The following is an 18,219-nucleotide window of genomic DNA, read 5'->3' on the forward strand; positions in this document are numbered from 1 at the left end:
CCAAGGCTGGAATGCAATGCTGTGATCTCAGTTTACTGCAACCTTCACCTCCTGGGCTCAAGTGATCCTCCCACTTCAGTCTCCCGAGTAACTGGCACCACAGGCATGTGCCACCACACCTGGCTAATTTTTATTTTTTGTAGAGATGGGGTCTCACTGCGTTGCTGACTCTAGTCTCAAACTCCTGGGCTCAAACAATTCCCACACATTGGCCTCCGAAAGTGCTGGGATTACAGGTGTGAGCCACTGTGCCCAGTCAAACTTTTTAAATTAACGGATAAGACTGTATGTATTTATCATGCACAACATGATATTCTGAAGTATATATACACTGTGGAATGGTTAATTCTACTAACAAGTGCATTACCACACATAGCCATCATTGTTGTGATAAGAACACTTAACATCCACTCCTTGAATTTTTCAAGAATACTATGTATCTTCATTAACTGTGGTCACCATGCTGTACAATAGATCCTTGAACATATTTTTTCCTAAGTAATTGTTTACTTTCACCAATATCTCCCCAGGCTTCCCCTCCCCACTGACCATTTCAGCCTCTGGTAACCATTCTACTCTCTACTTCCATGAGATCAACTTTTCAGCTCCCATATATGAGTGAGATTACACAGTATTTGTCTTCCTGTACGTTGTTTATTTCACTTAACATAATGTCCTCCAGGTTCATCCATGTTGTAGAATATGACAGGATTTCCTTATTTTTTAAGGCTGAATAGAATTCCATTGTGTACATATATACCACGTTTTCTCTATTCATTCATATTTTGATAGACACTTAGGTTGATTCCATATCTTGGCTATTGCAAAGAGCACTGCAATAAACACGGGTATGCAAACATCTCATTTTCTTTACTCAGTAGTAGAATTGCTGGATCATATGGTGGTTCTAGTTTTAATTTTTTTCAGGAACTTCCATAGTGTTTTCCATAATGGCTATAAATAGTTCACATTTCCACTAACAGTGTATAAGGGTTTTCCTTTCTCCACATCCTTACCAACACTGATCTTCTGTCTTTTGACAACAGCCCTACTACCAGGAGTGGAATACTATCTTACTGTGGTTTTAATTTGCATTTCTCTGATGATGAGTGATGCTGAGCATTTTTTCATAGACCTGTCGGCCATTTGTATGTCTTCTTTGAAAAATGTCCATTCAAGAAAAATGTCCATTCAGGTCTTTCGCCCATATTTCAACCAAGTTATTTGCTTTCTTGCCATTGAGTTGTTGGAGTTCCTGATGTTTTTGAGGTATTAACTGTTTATCAGATATATAGTTTACAAATATTTTCTCCCATTCTGTAGGTTGTCTCTTCACTCTGTTGACTATTTCCTTTGCAGTGCAGAAGCTTTTTAGTTTGGCATAATCCCATTTGTCCACTTTTGCTTTTGTTGTCCATGCTTTTGAGGCAGGCAATTGAACTTTTAGCTTCAGTGTGAATATATATATATATATGTGTGTGTGTGTGTGTGTGTGTGTGTAAGAAAATTTAGTACAATTTCTTCCTTAAAACTACGGAGAAACTGTGGTTCCTATACAGTGCATTTCTTGGCAAAGAAATGAAAAGAAATACTGTAACAAGAAAGATTACTATTAATGTTAATATTATACAATTTTTTCAACCCCACAAGTGTGTTGTATCTACTAAGAGAATCTTAGTTTTACAACATGGAATGTAGTAAAATATCAAAGACATGTTAAGCAAGATATATGTGTGAAAAAAGTCTATACAACAAGGAGGTAGTTTAAAGGATCTTTACATTAAAATTTTTTAAAATGCTTTCAGGGTTCTCTCCTTGTCAGAAGGGTCAAACACTTAACATAAGGACTTTACAAGTTAGATTAATGTATTGAAGGGGTTGATAACACTAATATAAGTTTATAATCTTTATCTATTAATATATGCACCCCCTCTTTAGTCCACACCAGCCCCGAAACAACAAAATTCCACTACATGAAAGATATAGTATACTTTGTTGACAAAGAACTAATTGACTAAAGGTATTAAGACCAGAGTAAACATCTGAACAATTTGGAACACAGTTTAATGGGAGAGGGGTTATAATTTAATTTTTTCAAAGAGGACTGGAAGGCTCTAGGAGCAACGGAATGGAATGCAACACCAACACCAAACCTCTCACCCACCTGCACTCAAGCTTAAGCTCACAATAGTAATATTCCAGAATTTAACCTGTTTTAAATCTCTTAGCACTAAAATAAATAAAATCAAAATGCTGAACTACATTCTCCTGAAGATAATTTCAACATGGCTCACAAGAATAAATTCAAAGTGGTAGTTCATGCCTGTAATCCCAGCACTTTTTCCCAGAATTTTTCCAATGCCCCAAGTGTGTTGTATCTACTAAGAGAATCTTAGTTTTACAATATGGAATGTAGTAAAATATCAAAGACATATTAGGTAAGATATATGCATGAAAAATGTCTATACAACAAGGAGGTAGTTTCAAGAATCTCCTTTAAACTGCTTTTGGGAGGCCGAGGCGGATGGATCACTTGAGGTCAGGAGTTCAAGACCAGCCTGGCCAACAGGGCAAAACCTCGTCTCTACTGAAAATACAAAAATTCACAAGATGTGGTGGCACGCGCCTGTAATCCCAGCTACTCGGGAGGCTGAGGCAGGAGAATCGTTTGAACCTGGGAGGTGGACATTGCAGTGAGCTGAGATTACGCCACTACACTCCAACCTGGATGACAGAGTGAGACTCCATCTTAAAACAAACAAAACAAAACAAAACAAAGTGACTTACAAGAAAGTGCTTTATCTTTCAGTTAAAATACACATGAAAAATACTGGAAAAGACCTAGATGTATAAGAAAGGGATGGACTGGCTTAAGTAACTTATAACTTACGATAAATCCTGCAACATCGTATGCAACATTTAAAAATGATGGTGTAAAAATATACTTCTTGACAGCCAAAGATGGTCATGATATATTGAGAATAAAGTCAAGTCTCAGAACAGTTAGGTAAAATAGAACCTCAAACACCCACAGGCATACAAACACACACAGGATGGATATGTATAAAACATAGTAATAGTTTTACTTAGGTAATTATCATATTCTTTTCCATAACCTTGGAAATTATGAAAAATATTAATAAAGGTCATGACATACATTTAGACCCAGGAACTAGTACCAGGTCCTGCTGTACTCCTTCTTCTCAGGACCATTATAAATTATAAATTTAACATTATAAATGTTAACAACATTTAACATTATAAATCTTAAATTTATAATGTTAATCTTAAATTTAACATTATAAATGTTTTGGTGTGCAAAGGTTAAGGTTAAGGTTAAGAAGATGAGGACCAGGCACAGTGGCTCATGCCTGTAATCCCAGCACTTTGGGAGGCCAAGGCGGGCGGATCATCTGAGGTCAAGAACTCGAGAACTACCTGGCCAACATGGTGAAACCCCATCTCTACCAAAAATACAAAAATTAGCTGGGTGTGGTGGTGCATGCCTGTAATCCCAGCTACTCGGGAGGCTGAGGCAGCAGAATCACTTGAACCCGGGAGGCAGAGGTTGCAGTGAGCCGAGATTGCGCTATTTGCACTCCAGCCTGGGCGACAAGAGTGAAACTCTGTCTAAAAAAAACAAAAAGAAAAAGAAAAAAAAAAAGATGAACAAATGTAAAGTATGGAAATTGATGTTTACCCTCAAGGTAAAAGCTGAAATGCTGCTTCACAAAAGGACTTATAAAGAATTCTTTATTTTAAACAGCAATAATGTTTGAGGGGGTGGGGGAAGAAAAATTAAATTTTCAGTCACATGTTTATGACTATGAAGCTGGACTTCAAAAGTAGGTCAGTTAGGGTATGACTCCTATAATACAAAAGTTTATTTGGCATACAAAGGATTTATAGCTAATATATTTTTTAATTATATTCACTAACACTTGCAAAATATCATTCAATTTATAAAGTTTCTGAAATAAACCTGTTTAAAGTGTCACAAATGCAACACAGGATGACTTTCATTCCTCTCACTTGGAAAAGTGCAAATTCCTCTAACAAAGTATATGCAATGGCCTCGTCACTATTCTCAGCTCCTAAGCAGACATGCACAACAAGGTTTGAACACATTCCAGGCGTGGCCTTCAAGCCCGGGCCACACCTGCTTCCAAGGCCCTGCGGCTAAAAATAACTCTGGGGCCTCAAAAATGGGACATCAGCCAGGCCCAGGGGTAGCTGCAGGCCCCTTGCTCAGCTCCAACAGCAAAAGCAGGAGCTACAAAAACTCTAAAATCACAAAACACTCCACCACAGGCTTCCTTCTCTCAGTCTCTTTGTGCCAGTCACCTACAACCTAGGCCTGCTCAGTTTCTTTGCTCCACGAGGCCAAAACTAACCCTAGGAATTTAGAGACAAGTGAGGTTATTGTTTTTAAAAAATACTGTAGACTAGGACTCAGGAGACCTTGTTCCTAATTTCAACTCATCTACTAAAATGCTAAAATGGCATACACAGTGTCACTTGACATTCCCCAAGTCTGTGTTTTTCCTACTTGTATGAGGAGGAATTCAGTGATCACTAATATCTAAAGATTATTTCACTTAGAATAAAAAGATATCGCTGTAAGTGTGCCTCAGTTCTTAGCAAAATCTCCTAACAGGGACAGGGCTGATTTATCATTAAGCAGTCATATTATGGTGTGAGAGTTTATACCCTACAAAACACAAACTAAAATAGGTAACTCTGGGGTAACTGTTCCAGATAATTCCTTTTGTGACAGGGGATTTTCAAGGCTTGCTCTGAGCAACTATTTCCACTTCTCTTCCAATCCCACAGTATGCAGGAGACCCCTTTAGGGCCTGTTACTCCACCAGGTAAGGGAAAAAGAAAGGGCGGCCAGGTAGCAGAGGAAGGCAGCAAGAGCATCGCTGTTCATTCACCGCAGGGTCCTAGGCTGTGCTAATTTAAGTCATTGCATCTGTCCGCACACTTCCCCCTGCTGGGGCCCTGAGAGTTAATGATACCAGGAAGCTGTATCAGGGACAAAGTGACAGGCCAAGACCTAGGCTGAAGAATCACAGCACCACAGGAGAGCAAGGACACTAAAGGCTAGCAGAGTAGCCCCAGACGGGAGCCGGCACATTCTCTGTCCTCATCCCTTGGTTACTTTTTCCACTTTGTCCTTTTCACTGTCCATCTTTTTCTATAATTCGGCTCCATCACTGTAGTTTCTTTTTTTTTTTTTTTTTTTTGGTACGGTGTGTATTTTTAGTAGAGACGGGGTTTCACTGTGGTCTCGATCTCCTGACCTTGTGATCCGCCCGCCTCGGCCTCCCAAAGTGCTGGGATTACAGGCGTGAGCCACCGCGCCCGGCCCTTGTAGTTTCTGTACCCTTTTTTTGTCCTTAGAGGCTTTGCTGTTTCTTCCTCCTCATATTCATCTTAATTTCTCTCTTCATGATTATAACCAAGCCTCTTCCTGTCTGATGTTAAGCTCTTATCATTAATTCATTTTCCATTTTTTGAGGGGGAACTGCCAAGGCCCTTGATGTACTGCTATTATAACAAGTAATATTTTCTAGACTTGAGATAGTCACCCATGAATTCAGGTGTTTTATCATCTATCAGCCTTTAAAATCTTTGATTTGTTACTCTAAAAAAAAAGTTTTATTTTGGAGGAGAGAGGTAAAATTTTTCCAGTTTGGTGTTTCATACATGGTTGGTTATACTAAGTAAAGATCATCAATTCAATATTTTACATTTATATTAGCCCTTAAATACCTGATGTTCCAGATACTAAGACAGACTTTCATCTGAGCCTCACAGGAAAACACAAATTCTCAGGATTTTCACACTAGATTATTTAAAAAACAAACAAGATCTGAATTACTTTATAATCTAGTGCTCAGATTCTAAAAGCAGAAAGTAACCTCTGCACATGAGGAAAAAGCTGGCTTCATCAAGAGTCTGCCTGGCACATTAGGACGGACACCTGTGCCAGGGCTCAGCCGCTCAGCCCTGCCCGTCCTCCTCCACCAGCCTCGGGTGAGCCGTTAGTTCTCCTTACCTTAGCTCCCAGTAACACTATTGTCTAATTCTTTAGAAGGGTTTCCCAAACAATCTTAATAGCAAAACAAATAGTGATGGGTTATATCCCGTAGAAGAAGAGAAATATCAATGAGTCAAAGGGGAAAAAAACTTTTTTTTTACAAAACATCTGCTTCTACAAATCAAAGTTTGAGAGAATGGTGTTTTTATTTGCTATTCTTTTTGATTTTATTTTTTCTTTTTTAAGAAGTTATTCTGGCCGGGCGCGGTGGCTCAAGCCTGTAATCCCAGCACTTTGGGAGGCCGAGGCGGGTGGATCACGAGGTCAGGAGATCGAGACCATCCTGGCTAACATGGTGAAACCCCGTCTCTACTAAAAATACAAAAAACTAGCCAGGCGTGGTGGCGGGCGCCTGTAGTCCCAGCTACTCGGAGGCTGAGGTGGAAGAATGGCGTGAACCCGGAAGGTGGAGCTTGCAGTGAGCCGAGATCGCGCCACTGCACTCCAGCCTGGGCGACAGAGCGAGACTCCGTCTCAAAAAAAAAAAAAAAAAAAAGAAGTTATTCTGTCATCTTTACATAGTACTATACTTGGCCCTCCATACATTCTGGGTGTGATGTCAGTTGGGTTCAGGCACACTACCTGCGGCAGCAGCAAACACCTTCCCATCAAAATTCTCAGTTTCCCACTCTAAAATACCAATATATCAGCGGTGAAGTTAAATTAGGTTTCTAACCCAATGCAGGGAAAAACAGAATAGATGGCAAGTCCTTGATATTAATTAGTTGAGTAAATGTTGAAAATGACATTTTGAACCAATATAAAAAGATAACATGCCGGTGGGATGTCCAGCAAGTCAAAGAGAAAGGCTTCCCGAAAAATGTAAATTTCAAAGAGAGTTTTGAAAGAAAACAGGGACATGAACTGTCAGAGAGAAGAGAGGAAGATGATTCCAGATGCAGAAAACGCATGAGCAAAGGCAGAGGGATAACAAACTGTATGCAGGCTTTCCCGGCTACAGATTATATCAGCAAGTAACAAAATAAGTTGGTGGAGTAAAAGGGGCTAGATGGTAAAGTATCCTGGAAGTCTAAAGCCATCTAAGCCACTGTAAGCTTTATGAAAATAACATAAGAACAATACTAAGAGAACTTCACTCTGGTAACTCTATTCAGAATGGACTGAGGTGAGGAGAGAATAGATGTAAGGAGACTGACTGACTAGTCTCCTTACAGTACCATATAGTTTTAGTTATCTATGGATGCGCTCAGCCTAGAATGGTAACTATAAAACCTGAGAGCCAAGAGATTGTTAATAGTCTAAATCCAAGGCAGTGTACTTGGCACAGAATATACCCTTATTATACGTCATGGGCACTGAAAGTACCCATGAAAATGGCTATCTAGACTACATTATTGAATTATTATTCCACCATAATAATATCTGATAATATCTCAGTATCTTATTCTGTCCTGGCTTCAGATAAGCTAATGTAAAGAAAAATGAGCACTAGGTACAGGCTCAAGTTTTACTAATTAGGTCACTGTTTATAAACCAGAATAATCAGGCATAATAAAAGGCTGAAATAGGCCGGGCAAAGTGGCTCACGCCTGTAATCCAGCACTTTGGGAGGCTGAGGCTGATGGATCACCTGAAGTTAGGAGTTCAAGACCAGCCTGGCCAACATGGTGAAACCCTGTCTCTACTAAAAATACAAAAAGTAGCTGGACGTGGTGGCAGATGCCTGCAATCTCAGCTACTTAGGAAGCTGAGGCAGAAGAATTACTTGAAACCAGGAGGCAGAGGTTGCAGTGAGGCGAGATCACCGCCATTGCACTCCAGTTTGGGCAACAAGAGCGAAACTCCGTTTCAAAAAAAAAAAAGCCGGATGCGGTGGCTCACATCTGTAATCCCAACACTTTGGGAGGCTGAGGTGGGCGGATCACCGGAGGTCTGGAATTCGAGACCAGCCTGACAAACATGGAGAAACCCCATCTCTACTAAAGACACAAAAATTATCCAGGCATGGTGGTGCATGCCTATAATCCCAGCTACTCGGGAGGCTGAGGCGGGAGAATTGCTTGAACCCAGGAGGCAGAGATTGAGGTGGGCCAAGATCACGCCACTGCACTCGATGTAGCCTGGGCAACAAGAGCAAAACTCTGTCTCAAAAAAAAAAAAAAATAGGTAGACTCCAAAGGTTGGCATTTCTTCAAGGATGACTTTCTTCAATATATTTTTCTGTAATTTCTAAGTTTCCTATTTTACAGATAACTTTCATAACAGAAAACTATATATATTTTTAATCAGACATAACTTACGTCACGTCATGAAAAAAAGATGTGGAAGTCAAAGTGAAACCTAAATGAGTTTTAATACACTATCATGACATTCATCCAACAGTGACTGTAGTGTGAGCAAATTTTTAAAAAGTTTTTAAATGTAATTACACAGCCCTATGACAGCCATGCTACAAGGTACGAGACATTCATATGTATTCTACACAAAGCAACATAACTATATATGATACAGTACTGGGCAATGTTCCTTTGCCAAACATAACCTTCAGTATCAAAGAACGCATATTCAAAATTAAAATTATAAACAAAATCATTACAAATACAGTAAGCTTGCTATTCGTGAAACTTAGTATAAAGCAGACCACAGAATTGTCTATTAAGAAACTCAATGCCTAAATGCCAAAATATCTAATTTCACCATCTCATCTTTTTAAAACATAGTCCACGGCATAGACCCTAAGAATATGCTCACAAACTCCACAGTCTAATTATCTACTGGACAGATTATGAAATACATTCAAAATAAACCTATCACCATTTGCTATCAACATATTTAAGCGTCATGTAAGCATCACTAAGTATCAGAGACTGAAAGCCCCTCTAAGTACAACATGATAATAAATGTTCAGTTTTTTCTCTTGCAAATAGTGTTTGTTCTATTAATTCTGGGGTGTGGATCTTAGCTAATCTGTAAAACTCCAGGAAAAAAATTAAATGAGTTAATGGAATACATATAATATGTTCATTTATCGAGCACCAACTAGATTCAATTTCCTACAGCACACTTTCCCACTTTCATCTGATCACAAGAATCACTTAGAAACTTGATAAAAATGCCCAACCAGGCCCACCTCTGGAGATTGATTCGTGGGTCTAGAGTGGAACCTGTGAATTTGCATATTTAACAAATGCCCCAGGAGGTTCGGAGAATCAGGCAAGTTTGAAAACTTGCACCACCGTGCGCCACCATGCCTGGCTAAAGACATCTGTCCTAAAGACATCTTTGGTCTTTCTTTCAATGTTCACATTTAATCAGTTGTCAAGACCTACTGATTTTCAGTCTCTCTTACCTGGAGGACATAGAGGCACAAAAGCTGGATTTGAGTTGAAAATAATGGTAAGAGGAGAAATGGGAAGTCAGTCACATCATGTCATTCAAGAAGGTCAAAGACTACTGAAATTTCATAGCCGAAGATGGACTTCCATTTAATCTAGTGCATGTCTTCTGATAGGTTAATAATGTCCCTTTGACAAAATTTACATTTTTATTCAAAGTCACACAATTCATCAGTGGTGGAAGAGAGAAATTCGCTTCTAGGGAGTGTGCTTTCCCCAATCCTAGAGAGTTTACCAAACATTCTGAAAATGTTAATAGGCTCCTGAAAAACACAGAACGCAATAGATTTCAAAAGATGAGAAATAATGCACCCTTTTAAACACCTGATGTGTGTGGCTGTGGCTTTTGGAGAGTTGGCCTCACCAAAATGCCAGCCTGCCATAAAGTTACAGATGAAATGCCAGGCATGAAATAGAGAACCAAATGGTGATGCAACAGCCCCTGCAGGACTCTAGTGAAGGGGGGGAGGAACCCTGGAAGCAAATGCTTGTCAACTTCACTGGGTCACCATGAAAATACAGTAAGATAAAGTATGTAATAAAATATGTAATAAAGTATGTAATAAATGCTCAGGTAATCCTCCCACCTATTGGGAATTCCAACATTTGCTAAAAAGGGAACAACTCAGTACATGATTAAATGAAGGAGCATTTAGACTAACAGAGTAGCTCTGAACCTTACACATTAAAATCACCTGGGAGCTCTTAAATATCCATATGTACCTCAGAATGATAAATCAGAATCTCTGAGGAATGGGCCCAGGCGTCAGTATCTTTCACACACACAAGCAGAGGTGGATCCTTTACCCTCTCCTAAAGAACTGTCACAAAGGACAGGCCAGCTGGAAGGCAGTTTAAGAGCAGAGGAGAAATCTGGTGGCACATGTAACGCTGTGATTAATCTATTACTTGAGATGCTTTCTATGTTTAAAGTCTGGAATTCTGAACATTTTATTAGGTAAGAGATCCAGTTCTCCAATGTCACAGCCTCTATAATTTGAATAATAATAATAAAGGAGCACAACAATTCACTTATGATACCCAACAAAAGACTGCAAGGGTATGCTGCAGCACAGAACCCAATTAGGGTTTAATAAGGCAGGGTTTATGGGTGAAGCAATCTAGTTTCCAATCTTTCTTCTTAAAAATCTACAAATTTTTAGATGTAGATGTGTCAAGGAAAGACTGTTAAAGCTTGGGAGGAGATAGAGCTCAGTGTTCACCGGCTTCTGAATGCAAGTTAAACAAATATCTCCACCCAGGAATTTCCCATTACTAACGGCTAATCACCATTACAAGGGCATACAGTCCTTTAGAATTCCTCTCTAATTCAATCCTGTAAAACCTCACTTAAGTTGATGATGGAAACCAGGATTTGGGCCTCCAGCCAAACAATCTATATTACATTAAATAAAAGACGTCACCACCCTTCTCAAGGTTGGGCCAGCAGTTATTTAAAAAAAAAAAAAAAAGGGCATGGTAGCTCACACCTGTAATCCCAGCACTTTGGGAGGCCGAGGCAGGTGGATCATTTGAGGTCAAGAGTTCAAGACCAGCCTGACCAACTTGGTGAAACCCCATCTCTACTAAAAAAACACACAAAAAATTAGCCGGGCATGGTAGCAGAGTCCCAGCTATTCAGGAGGCTGAGGCAGGAGAATCGCTTGAACTTGGGAGGCGGAGGTTGCAGTGAGCCGAGATTGCACCACTGTACTCCAGCCTGGGTGACAGACTGAGACTCCATATCAAAAAAAAAAAAAAAAAAAGAAAGAAAAGAAAAAAGATAGAAAGACAGAAAATGAAGCCAGGAGTTTAAGACTAGCCTAGGCAACATACTGAGACCCAACTCTACTTTAAAAAAAAAAAAAAAAAAAAGATAAGCCGGATGTGCTGACAGGGGCCTGTAGTCCCAGCTACTAGTGAGGCTGAGCCTGGAGATGGAGGTTGCTATGAGGCTACTGGGGCTACTGGGGAGCTTGAGCCAGGAGATAGAGGTTACAGTGAGCTATGATTGCCGCTGCACTCCAGCCTGGGCAAGAGAGTGAGACCCTGTCTGAAAATATATAAAAATATAAATAAATAAAATTTTAAAAAATGGTCTTTAACCAGAGTCAGTTTTCATAACATATTAACATATAATACAAGGAACACTAGATTAGAAAATGCTCATTCAGCTATTTTCCTTGTACAGTGGGTCTAACTTGTGCTTCATTCACTTACACAACAGTTTTTGAATATTTATATTGTACAAAGCTTTTTGCTCAAGGAACTTTTGGAGGACAAAACTTAAAGCGATTTCATAAGACATCTGTAAGGCTCAGTGAGATTACGTGGCAAGAGTGGGGGGGACACGATTACTAGCAGTGACGTCTAGAAGTCAACAGGAGGAGGTCAGGAGGTGGTCAATCTCACCTATATATTTATTCTGGATGCTCTCCTACCCCAACTCCTTAGGGTGCTACACAATCTCTTTGTATTCACAAATAACCTCTGGCCAAGAGGTTTGGAGGGAGTGGGGACACCACCAGCCAGCAAACTTCTCCTAATTCTGGAGACAACTTCCCGTCAGCTGGTCCCTGAAGGCTGGCTGCTTCCTGCCAGGAGGTCACTTAGCACATATTCATCTTTCTTCAGGAGGCAGACAGTTGCTGATTCTTTTTATTTTTTATTTTTTATTTTTTTTGAGCCAGGGGCTCACTCTGATTGCCCATGCTGGAGTGCAGTGGTGCTGATCATGGCTCACTGCAGCCTCAACCTCTCAGGCTCCCGTGATCCCCCCAACTCAGCCTCCCGAGTAGCTCAGACTACACGTGCATACCATCACGCCTGGCTAATTTCTGTATTTTTAGTAGAGCTGGAGTTTCACCATGTTGCCCAGGCTGGTCTCCAACTCCTGGACTCAAGCAATCCACTCACCTCAGTCTCCCAAAGTCCTGGGATTACAGGTGTGAGCCACTGCGCCTGGCCAGCTGCTGATTCTCATTGTGGCACTGATAAGGGAGAGAGGAAGACAATTCATCTTCCCTTGGACCCCAGGTACACACAGTCCCCCGCCCCACACAAATACAAACATGAAGGGAAGAATAAAAGAGGTACAGGCCTTGACAAGATTACACTGACATTATTTCCACCGAACAGTATTCTCCCACAAAGCGTTAAGGAAGAAAAATAAGAAACTCTTATTAAAATTAGTCCATCTTATTGGAAGGCCCAGTAAGGTAGGTAAATGGCATAAATTCTCATGATTTGGTCACTATGATAGTTGCAGTTGGAATGAGCTGTCTGTCTAGCCCCATGGTCCTCAAGCTTTTCAGCTGACAGCCCACTTCAGAGTGACAAACTACCAGGTCTATGTCTTCCTAACAACTATTTCTCTGTCTACATGTGTTCCACCACAAACCCTAGAGAGAAATAAGAGTGAAAAAAAATTATGTAAAGTAAGATAAAACACCCAGATTAAAATGTAAATACAAGAGCACTGAAAATGTACGCACATGTAACAAACCTGCACATATACCCCCGAATCTAAAATAATAAATTATTTAAGAAAAAAGAAAATAGACCCACAAAAACTTGTATAAGAATGTTCACAGCAGATTTATAAATAGCCAAAAAATTCTATCAACTGATGAATGGATAAACAAAATGAAGTATACCCCTACTATGGAATATTATTTAGCCATAAAAAGGAATTAATACTGATACCAGCTACAATATGGGGGAACCCTAAAAATGTTACGCTAAGGGAAAGAAACTAGATACAAAAACACCACATATTAATCCATTTACATGAAATACCCAGAAAGGCCAGGTGTGGTGGCTCATGCCTGTAATCCCAGCACTTTCGGAGGCCGAGGTGGGCGGATCACCTGAGGTTGGGAGTTCTTGACTAGCCTGACCATTGGAGGAACCCCATCTCCACTAAAAATACAAAATTACCCGGGCGTGGTGGCACATACCTATAATCCCAGTTACTTGGGAGGCTGAGGCAGGAGAATCACTTGAACCCGGAGGCGGAGGTGGAGGCTGTGGTGAGCCGAGATCACGCCATTGCACTCCAGCCTGGGCAACAAGAGCGAAATTCCATCTCAAAAAAAAGAAAAAAAAAAAAAAAAGAAAGAAAGAAAGAAATATCCAGAAAGGGCACAAATGCATAGGGACAGGAAGCAAATCAGTGGTTGCCAGGGGCTGGGAGGAGTGGGAAATGGGTTATGACTACTAATGTGTATAGAGTTTGTTTTGGGGGTGATGAAAACGTCTTGGAATTAGATAGTGGTGATTATTACACAACTGTGAATATACTAAAAATCACGGCATTGCACACTTTCAAAGACGAATTTTACAACTGAAACTATATCTCAACTCTTTTTAAACGGTAAATTTTGTGGTATATGAATTGTATCTCAATAAACTGTCATTTTTAAAAAGGGCAGGCAGGCCAAGGCACTACTCCAGATGTAAAGAAACTGAAGACACATGACAAGTAAATGTAGAACATGATCCTCAACTGGACCCTGTATGCAACACCAAATATTTGTGTCCCCACTAAATTCTTAAATTGAAACCCTAAGTCCACTGTGATGGTATCTGAAGGCACAGACTTTAAAGGGTAACTAGGTTATGAGGTGGAACCCTCATGAATGGGATTAATGCTATATAAAAAAGACCCCAGAGAGCAAGCTTTCTTGGGTATACGATGAGAAACTGGTACTCTGCAACCCAGAAGAGGGCCCTCACCAGAACCAGACCATGCTGGCACTCTGATCTCAGATTTTTAGCCTTCAGAACTGTAAGACGACAATTTGTTATTTATAAGCCACCCAGTCTAAGGTTACTTGTTATAGCAACCCAAACTAAGACTGTACTAGACAGTACAATGCTATGAAGAATGTTGTGTCAACTTACAGGACTGAATGAAATACACGTGTGGGCTGGTTAGAAGTATTAAATCAATGTCAGATTTACTGGGGTTGACAACTGTACTGTGGGTAGAAAACTGTCCTTGTTCTTTGGAGACCTGCTGATGTGCTTGGGGATAGTGGGCCATGATGTGTGCAACTTATGGTTTGGAAAAATATATCATATATAAATATGGAGAGAGAGCAAGTAATAAAACAAAGGGAGCAAACTGGTAATAGTATATGCTGTTCTTTTATTTTTTCTGTAAATTTAAAATTATTTTCAAACAAAAAGATAAAAAAGTAAATAAAGGCCAGGCGCGGTGGCTCAAGTCTGTAATCCCAGCACTTTGGGAGGCCAAGATGGCCGGATCATGAGGTCAGGAGATCGAGACCATCCTGGCTAACACGGTGAAACCCCATCTCTACGAAAAAAAATATAAAAAAGTAGCCAGGCGAGCTGGCGGGCGCCTGTAGTCCCAACTACTTGGGAGGCTGAGGCAGGAGAATGGCGTAAACCCGAGAGGCGGAGCTTGCAGTGAGCTGAGATCCGGCCACTGCACTCCAGCCTGGGCGACAGAGTGAGACTCCGTCTCAAAAAAAAAAAAAGTTAGTAAAACACACATAATCTGAGATCCAAAAATTCTACTTCCAATAATTTGTCTTACATAAATACCTGCCCAAAAGTATATTATGTGAAATATTTTCCCCTGTAACATGTTTATAACTATAAAAAGAAACAACTTCAAAGTTAATGAGTGATAAATTGGCTAAATATATTACATCAATGTAGTATATGCCATACGGACATGTAAAAAGAGAGATGTCTATCTGATACAGAACGACTTCCAAAAATATATTCTTTTGTGAACAGAAAAAAAGAATTGGTTTATCCCTAGAAAAAAAAGCAATGAAAAACTCAAGAAGCCTAGGAATGTTTGGATTTGGTTAAGAAAGAATCTAAGTCTATTCTATTTGTTTATGGGGCCAGTTATTTGTAACATAAATAATTTTCTCCCTTACAGCATTGATAATACAAACTTTACTAATGAAAAAGGAAACTAATACAATCTTGTATGCCATTTACTCCTATGGTTAACTCGAAGCATTTAAAAATAAATTTTGTAAAAACTCAAGTATAACATATATGCCAATAAGCATACACAAATCATGAAATGTACAGCTCAAAGAATTTTTATAAGGTTAACATACTCATGTAACCACCATCCTGATCAAGAAATAGAAACCCACCTGCACTCCAGAAGTTGGCTTCATATGTCTTCCTATTACTAATCTCTCTCCCCAAAGGTAACCACAATCCTGACTTCTTATACCATGGCTGAGGTTTTGCCTGTTTTTGAGTTCTTTTGTGTCTGAAATGTTCTGTACAAAATTATGTTCATACCCATGTTGTTGCAAGTAGCAAGAGGTTTTTCATGTTCACTTCTACATAGTATCTCACTGAATATACAACAATGTATTTATCTAATCTTCCACTGATGGACATGTAGGTTGTTTCCAGCTTGGAGTTATTATGAATTTTGCTGCTATGAACATTCTTGGGCATGTCTTTTGGTGAGCATAAGCACACATTTCTGCTGGGTATATACCTACGAGTGGGTTGGCTAGGTTAGAGGCATGATGAGTATGTAACACTTTAGTATAATAGATACAACCAGTTTTCCATAGTTATTCCAATTTACCATTCCAGAATCCATACATGAGGGTTCTAGTTGCTCTACATCCATGCTGATACCGGTATTTTCAAGTTTTTGTTTGTTTCTCAATTTTAGCTACTCTGGTCAGTGTGTAGTGGTAATTCACTGTGGTTTCATTCAGCATTTTTTGATGACTAATGGGGCTGAACACCGCTAGAAGCTTTTCTTTTTTAACCTTGTGCATTGAGAGCTACAATTAACCTATAATTTATTTTTCTAAATGAAGGGAAGCAAGGACCAAAATTAGTTTTCTTTTTTTTTTTCATACGGATAGGCAAATGACATAGGATCATTTATTGAAAGATCTTTCTTTCCACATTGCTGTAAAGTGCCATTTTAATCATAAATTAGTATCTACATATATGTGGGTCTGATTCAGGACTCTATTCTGTTCCATTGATCTATTTATTTATTCCACACTGTATATTCAATAGTGTGAATCCTACAACTTTGGTCTTCCTTAGTATTACCTTGACTATTCTTGCCATTTGTACTGCCATATGAATTTTAGAATCCACTTATATAAACTTCTATAAAAGTTTCAGGTCTCTTTCTTAGAATTATTACCAGCATTTGATATTTTTGATGCTATTATAAATAGCATCTAAAAATTTCATTTTCTGATTACTGTTACATAGAAATACAGGTTTTGTACAATAACCTCGCATCCAATAATCTTACTAAATTGATTTTTACTTTATTTTATTTTGAGACAGAATTTGAGACAGATTTTCACTGCACGCCACGCTGGAGTGCAGTGGCGTGATCTCAGCTCACTGAAAACCTCCGCCTCCCAGGTTCAAGCGATTCTCAGCTTGATGCCTCAGTGTCCTGAGTAGCTGAGGCTACAGGCACGCACCACCACGCCCTGCTAATTTTCGTTTTTTTTTTTTTTTTCAGTAGAGACAAGGTTTCACCATGTTTGCCAGGTTAGTCTCAAACTCCTGACCTCAGGTGATTTGCCTGCCTTGGCCTCCCAAAGTGCTGGGATTACAGGCGTGAATCACCATACCTGGCCACTACATTTATTCTTAAAGTATTATTTTTTAACTTACATAAAGTAAAATTAATGTTTTTTGGCGTACGGTTCTATGAGTTTTGACCAAATGTACATGGTAATGTAACCATCACCACAATCCCAGATGCAGAACATTTCCATCACTCCAAAAAATTCAAAAACAAATCATGGTCAAATCTTAAGTTACCCTGTAACAGATAAGAGAGTACATGGATAAATAAAGTCTAATGATATCCTATAAACTACGATCTAGCCAAAACTATATGACAGCTTCAGTCTCATTTCCTGGCAAATCTTTCCCCACCAAATTCAAAGCAGGTAAGAGAAATGGTAACCAAATCACAGTTCCAGAGCCATAATGTACCAATCTAATATTTAACATGCGGATTCTGAAGTATCTGAATGGAAAAAGACTTGTTATAAGTGATATTGATGTAATAACAGTAACATCATGTACTTTTAGAAACCCAAATGAAATTACACTATAAAAATAAGTTGTATTTCCCATGCAAAATAAATGGATAATGAAAACATCTGAGAGTTCTTTATACGATGTTATAAATTTGTGAAATGTTATCATTTGGGGGGGGGGAAATTCTACACCCTCTGGATAATGATTATGTTAATGAATTCTGGTCTACTAATGATCACCCATAGGTCTGTTTTATCTTTTTTACTCTACCTGTGTTTGGTGGTTGTTTTTTCACAATTAAATGACCAGCCTATGCTCAGAGGGAGGGATGGTGATAAGTAGCCCCAAAGGGCCTAGATAGTATTTTGCAATGAAACTGTCATAGTACTACCAAATATATTTCAATCCTTGAGTTATTGTATAACAGAGGTTAAGAATGAATGAACAAGGGTGGCTCTGACCATTATGGCAACTTTCCACAATGTAGTTCTTTGAAGCTGCCTCAGTCCCTCCATTACCTCTGCTATTTACACACTCAGGTGTTTTTAGTATCTTGTAAGAAGGGACTGGCAATGTTCCATCATCAAGACCTGGCAATAGGCCAGAAAGCAATAGAGATGTCACAAGATGGTCAAGCACAAAGACAACAATAGACAGATACGCTGTGTTCTAGTGTAAGCACTACCAACATCTCATGCATTCTGAGTCACC

At 39.3% G+C, this 18,219-nt stretch overlaps 1 protein-coding gene across 4 annotated transcripts in view; it reads right to left on the reverse strand.

Moving 5' to 3' along the window:
• DUSP16 (dual specificity phosphatase 16) overlaps positions 1 to 18,219 on the reverse strand; it is a 92,785-nt gene that overhangs the window by 56,894 nt on the left and 17,672 nt on the right. The window contains exon 1 of one of the 4 annotated variants that reach the window (XM_009180241.3): positions 13,422 to 13,472. The exons of 2 other annotated variants lie outside the window; for them this stretch is intronic. The gene's annotated coding sequence lies outside the window, so the exon portion shown is untranslated. Of the gene's footprint in view, positions 1 to 12,378; positions 12,957 to 13,421; positions 13,473 to 18,219 lie in introns of those variants that run through there. One more of the 4 variants, XM_009180240.4, reaches the window with a different exon arrangement.

This window comes from Papio anubis, chromosome 9 (assembly GCF_008728515.1).
Source record: "Papio anubis isolate 15944 chromosome 9, Panubis1.0, whole genome shotgun sequence".
NCBI lineage: Eukaryota > Metazoa > Chordata > Mammalia > Primates > Cercopithecidae > Papio > Papio anubis.